Here is a 6,787-nt window from a genome sequence, read left to right as displayed (position 1 = left end):
GGCAAGGGAAGGGAAAAGATGTAAGATGAATATCCCACAGGGGTAATGGCCCAAAATGAAAAGAATGGACTGTGTTGGGGTGGGGGGAGTGTGGGCTCTTAAGATTGTTTGTCTTAGTGCAATTGTGATTCTCTTTTTTTACCACTCCCAACCCTTCAAAACACAGGTGACTTATTGGTTTATTTCCTGAAGGAAATAGATGTTATTTTCCTTAAACAAATAAGCACTCATTCTTGTGTCTTTTTTATGGTTTCAAGCACTGCATTTAACTGACATTTCTGACAATGTTACAACACTCTCTTCATTGTTCTGTGGGTTTTCAGAGTTATTTACTAACTTCCATCTCTCTCTCACAAACACACACAAACCACACATGCACACACATTTCTCTCTCTCTTAACTGCCAGGACATGGCCTTAGGTTTCCAGAGAACTGAACACTCCTTTTCCTTATATCATCAATAAAATAAGATTCCTGGCTCTGATCCTCCTTTAAAGACGTAACCCAAAATAAATTCCTTCTCTGGCAAATGGTTGAAGCTGTCTTCATGTAGCAAATACAAATGAATCCACAATGTGTGCCTCCATAGGAAAATATGTAAGAACAAGCATGCTGCCTTTCTTGCACACTTGTCTGCACATCATACCCACACACATCTGTAAAGACAGAGAGAGAGAGATTGAGAAAGAGTACATATGTAGAATGCCTTGAAGAAACTGTAGCTAACCACCTTATTAGTATTCCTCCCTCCGCTGTGTTTCACTCACAGCAAGGGAGGGCTGAGCAAAATGCAGTAGAACAGGGACAGAGACAGAGCTGGCAATCATCTCAATGCAGGCTGCTGAATGTAGGGGGTGGAGGGGATGCAGCAAAGGAAGATTAATAACCTTGCCATAATCCTGTGCACCCTGGAAGGAGATGCCTCTAGTGACTAACTCGTCCCTTTCTTGATTAATTAGACCGTGTGAGTGAGTGGCTGTCATTCCACCTGGGTATTATTTTGGGGGGTGGGTGGGGGGAAACTGCCTTTGCTATTCTTTGCATCCTCTACCCATCTGAGAAGGTAACAGTGAGACATACCATCTGCAGCATACACAGCAGCTACTGGAGGCAACCACTGACAGTTTTCCTCTACAGTTTTTTGGTGATCAAGAAGCTAGGTGTATTGGGCAAAGAGGGAATTTCTATCCTTGGCTTCCTCACCTTCTCCCCACTTTTGCTGTCTAAATTCTGGACTTACTTTTGACAAAGTCTCTTGGACACCTATTTTTCTGTGGTTGGATGATCAGTAAATTGACCATTTGAAAAGAAACTAATTATTGAGCTCTTATGTGACTTAAAAGAATCCAGGTAAAGCTGGAGGAATTTTAATTTTGCTTGGAGAACTTTTAAAGGGGACTATCAGCAATAAAGGTAAGTCCAGGTGCTCTTGTCACTTCCTTCTTTCTTCTTTTTAATGTTTGTGTGTATGTGTGTGTATGTTGATGTCCCCTCCCACAGTTAAAAAGATGAAAAGAGACTAGAACCTGATGCCACATTAGAGATGCTTGGTGGATCAATTGCTTGCTTTTCAAAACTCCCTGGTAACCCTATTGTTTTATATGGGGGGAAACTCTCAAAGAATTCTGTATGTTCCTGACTAATATGTGATATTTTAACACTGTATTTTAAAGACACATTTGAGACCTTTTCTGTTGCATCTGTAGAAAAAAACCTAATGCTGTCAGCATTGTATAGCTTTCCCATACCATAGCAGTAACTTGGATTGGAGTCTTTCTATTCACTTAGCTGATATTGACGCCCATGCATTTATGCCTGTTCAGATGAAATTATGAATATGAGCTTTAAGAGTGCTTTTTCTACTACTATTTAGCTAGCTGGATTGAAGGTAAAATATAGTTTTGTCTGGATTGCTGCTTCTTAGGTAAAGTTTATCTTTGATGTCTTATGTTGCCATCTGTGGAAGCTTGCCTCTCAAGACAGGATTACCTTGATTTATTTCAGATTACCTTCTTGTATCCTATCCTTCTTCTATCTGACCAGGATGCTAAATGTAACAGACTTCCATAGACCCTCTCTCAGTTATTGTGAAAAAGGTGAGGCATATATAGGTAGACCTAAGGCAAGACTTTTAACAATCACCTCATCTGGTTTTATCTCATTTATAGACTCTTTTCCTGAGTCTGAAGACTGAACTTTAATGTTAATTTACAAGTGTTGTCCCTGAAGAAGTTGAGGTTATCTTAATTTTTGTAATTCTTTCAGAAGTGAAATATGATTGCAGTGTACTGATGTGAAAGACTCTATTTCGATTCCCACACTGGCCTCTGTTTGATTTTCCTATATCTATACAGGAAAAGTCTCCCAAGTAGAATGTCTGGGTTTACCTTGCTCCCTTTTGATGCATACATGTGGATGACTGGGTGCAGCTAGAGACATCTGACTATTGTACATTGGATTTATAATGTATGTAGTTAAGAATAGGCAGAGGTTACAGTAACAGTGGTCATCTTGTATATATTTTATTGGGGGATTTATAATGATGAAGTTGGATACTTGACCTATCCATAAAGAACAAACTATTTGACTATCTTTTCATTTAATCTGCTAAATATGGTTTTATTTCCTAACTACTAACAGAAAACTTAATGAAAAGGCTCTGTTACTGCAGAACTAAAATCTTGTGATGCTTCTGTTGGCTTGTCTGTCACTTTCTCCTTGAAGATTTGTAATTGTTTTTATGCAGAATACCTTCAATTGGAAAAAGTATTTAAAGGAAAGAAAAATAGATGCTTTTTCCCTTTTGAAAGTGCAGTGCTAGTCTGTAGTTCATGTTGCTGCTTTGAAACAGGACATTGCAATCAGTCTCTGATTAAGATGACATTTACTTTTATATTTGTTTTGTTTGTACTTTAAAATACTAGAACCTGCATACAAGATTGCAAATGCACCCATCTTGGTATTAAATTGGGGATGATGTTGACATAAGGATTTTAAATGCTTTGCCTGAACCTTTAAAATCCAGTTTTGCTGAAAACTGGAAGATTTAAGGTGAAGGGGAGGTAGCAAAAAAGGATTCTTATTTAGCCTATCAAGTTCAAAGGTGTGTGGGAGAGGGACAGAAGGGAAGACAGGCAATCTGGTTTTGTCTATTGAGGAAAGGTTCACCTCCACTCAACAGGGCCTTCATATGTGTTTGAAAATATATGTTCCCTAAAATGAAGGAATCAGTGAATTCTTAAGTCAATTGGTTGATTAAACTGCCACTTGTAGCTGAAGCAAATGGTAGCTCCAACCTCTAAAGTGCTTCAATAATTATCTCATGGATGCCACACGTTTTTGTACCCTCTGATGGAAGTTTGGTACTGGTTAAATGTGAAGTTGGATCTACTCTACCAGTTAGTAGTTCACATGTAGTGTACAAATAATAAGACTTCTTATTTTGACACACTGCCTTACTTCAGTTTCATTAGTCATCCATAGACATTCTTGATTTCAAGTCATTAAGTTCTCTAGGAATCATACTTGGAGAGCTTTGAGATGTAAATTACAGATGGATAGCATGGAAGCTTGTGCTTTATTGGGCATAAATAAAAGTATGTGTCTGTTGGAATTCAGTGCTGAACATCTAGCTGACCTGATTGGTGCTCCATCCTTTATTATTTTTTAATATCCACAGAGCAGAAGTAGATTATATCACAGAACTTTAGCAAAGCTGTAAAGAAAGCTGATAAGAAAGTGTAATCATCACTTTTCATGGTGAACTAGTTGACCATGAAAGTTCCCAACAGCATTTTGAAAGTTTGTCTTTTTTTGTTTGTTTTTGTTTTTAAGAGAATCAGGGGGGAAAGGGGGTATGCCTCATTGACTCATTAAGTCTTCACTTTTCATTTTGGGTCTGTGTATGCATTTCCCATTCCAGAAGGACTATAGTTCATTCCACTACAGGTACACTGCTCCAAGAATGATATAAAAACTCACCTTATTCATATTCCTCTTCCTATCCATGTGTTGCCATGGGGAAAGCTGACAGAAATGAAAGTAAAGTGATACAGCAATGAGTGTTTCTTGGCAACAGTGTACACAAAATAAAAGAAATAGACTCTTAATTTAAAGAATGTAGTTAGCATAAATAAGTTCACACTTTTGTCCTCTTTTGGGAAGGTGTAATTGGTCAATTGTGTCTCTCTCTGGAGAAATCATTCAGACTTCCAAGCTCTACGACTTTCATTCCACATCTCAGAATCCAAAGCATTTTCCATATGACTTCTTCCTCTCCTCCAAAATATGCTGGGAAGACTGGCAAGACCATCGTGGAATAAATTTTAGGGAAAAAATAAAATATTACCCACATTAAATGTTATATGGTTTAAATATCATTTATACATTCAGCTTGCTGAGTCATTTTGTTAATATGGAATATCAAACATGATTAAAATACTGGCATTCAAATCACCCCAAAACCGGTAACTAAGATAGCAGTAGTCCTTTGACTTGGTTTATTATCTATGTTCTATTGATTATGGATAATTCTGAAGAAGAAAACTGTGTACATGCTTTTTGATTAAGAAAACCTTCCTTGCAGAGAAACAGGTTGTGCAGGCTGTGTTGTCGTGTCTCTAAAGAAAGGACATCAGGATAATCAAAGGCCCACAGGGAAAATGCTTGTGTGATTAGTTATTTATTTTGGAATTTATTTATTCATTTACACTAGATTATTGTCACTATTGTGAACATGAGAAAAGTGGACATTCTTCTCAGAAACCTCTGTTCCTTCAATAACAGCCAATGACTACATATTTCTTTCCTTCAGCAGATGTCCAGAATAAAGCTTATCAGGGGAACTGCATGTAATCTTCTCATTCCATGAAATGTCTATCTTGTCAGGACACCATCAGGTCATTCTAGGTATCATGTTAGTTAAAGCCACTTCAAGCTGTTTCAACTTATAATACCTTTTTTTACTCATCTGTCTAGATGCAAGAAAGAGGCTAAAATTAACACAAAGAACATACTTCTGAAATGCTCAATTTGTCTTCTGAAGCCAATACATATTTGTATTCCTATCTTCCACCCTCTCTTGAGGCCAGACTTACTTAAAAGTAGTTTGTTCAAGGCATCTACTGCCATTTTTCTTCTCTAACTATCTTTAGTGTTTGCCTCCTACCCCAAAGCAAAACATGATGAGAGCATGTCACTGGAACTTTCACACCAGAAAGTCTACATCTGTTCTGCTCCACAGCTGTTTTATTACTCCGTCTAAGTAAAACTGTCAAGTGCAAAAGTAAAAAAAAGATCTAAATTGTTAGGTGCATGGATTTTGTATGTTGGGAAGGGAAGAATGTTGACCATGGACTACCAGTGGGCCACAGCTGATTTTCTGGCATGTTCTGGTTTCTGGAATCCTTGCAAAAAATACTACATTAGGTGGGTCTCTGTCTAATCCAGTAAGATGAATTTTAAAAAATGTGTGTGCTTTAAGTAATTACTTTTGGAGGAGGATTATATAGGAGAGAGAAGGGAGGAGGAGAGGGGACAGAAGGAAAATACTAAACTGCACCCAAAGCCTGAAAAAATACTGCAGATTTTACTGCCTATATAAAATTCAGCAAGCATAGAGCCAACTTGGCCCACCTGGGGGTTGGGTGGGTCTCAAGTTAGGATGGTAAAGGCCTTGTCTAATTATCCACCAATTATGTCCCTTTCAGTGGGCCTGAAAAATACAGGTTTAGCTACACACTCGGAAAGAAACAATATTTCACTTACCCTACCTCCAATTTGTTTAAACCTATTAGGTCAAAAGCAGTATCTTGATTCAGAACAAATCTGGAAGGCAGTGAGTGTATATGGTTCAAGAGATCTGATATCTTTAAAACACAAAGCAGATAATTTCTGACCACAATATTTTATTCTAGCAGTGTTTCCTAACACTTTTCAAGGGCACATTAATACAGAATGTGACACAGCAGTTAGAATAACAGTTATATAAGGTACTTATTATTATGGACAGATCCACTGTACCAAGCTAGTTCCCTGCCCCTCTCCTTCCTATTTCTTCTTGCTGTCCACACTTGGAAGAGCTCTGACTGCCTTCTTCCCCAATGTTTTTTTTTTAAAAATCAATTTCCCATCAGTGAATGTCTCCCCGGATTATTTTACTATTTTTTTAAAATAATTATATTTGACATATATATATATATATATATATATATATATATATAAAATGATCATAATGGAAAAATGTCCACTGACATCAGTTTACAATATTTTAAGATGAAGAACAAACTAAACAATGTAGATATGCAAAGAGTTCTTGTAGTACCTCTGAGACTAACTGCAAGAAAGAAACTGGTAGCATGAGCTTATATAAACTTCAGTCTGCTTCCTCAGATGCATGTATCATCATGCATGTAACATGCATCTGGAGACGTAAGCTCAAGGCTATGAAAGCTACCAGTTTCTTTCAGTTAGTCTCAGAGGTGTTAAAAGAGCCCTTTGTATTCTGATTTTCCAGAATAATACAGCTATGTCTTTGAGTTGTATTCTATCTATCTATCTATCTATCTATCTATCTATCTATCTATCTCCATCCAGCTGCCTTGGACCAGGCCTCAGAGGGAGAGAAGAATGCTGGACCTGATCCCCTCCCCCTCACCATTCCCTTCTCCTTTTGTGTCGTGTTTTTTTAGATTGTAAGCTTGAGGGCAGGGAACCATCTATTATCCCCTCTGTTGTAAGCCGCCTGGATTCCCAGTGATTGGGCAGCATATAAATAAATCCTATTATT

General features: G+C 37.6%; 1 protein-coding gene across 5 annotated transcripts in view; it reads left to right on the top strand.

The window, feature by feature from the left end:
- The first annotated feature begins 822 nt into the window (after positions 1–822).
- The window catches only part of LRRC4C (leucine rich repeat containing 4C), a 1,065,799-nt gene continuing 1,059,834 nt past the window's right edge, over positions 823–6,787 (top strand). For all 5 annotated transcript variants that reach the window (XM_042446440.1, XM_042446441.1, XM_042446445.1 and 2 more), the window contains exon 1: positions 823–1,413. The gene's annotated coding sequence lies outside the window, so the exon portion shown is untranslated. The remainder of the gene's footprint in view (positions 1,414–6,787) is intronic.

Source organism: Sceloporus undulatus, chromosome 1 (assembly GCF_019175285.1).
Source record: "Sceloporus undulatus isolate JIND9_A2432 ecotype Alabama chromosome 1, SceUnd_v1.1, whole genome shotgun sequence".
NCBI lineage: Eukaryota > Metazoa > Chordata > Lepidosauria > Squamata > Phrynosomatidae > Sceloporus > Sceloporus undulatus.
The sequence above is the reverse complement of the archived record's forward strand: the minus strand, read 5'-3'. Positions and strand labels throughout refer to the sequence as shown.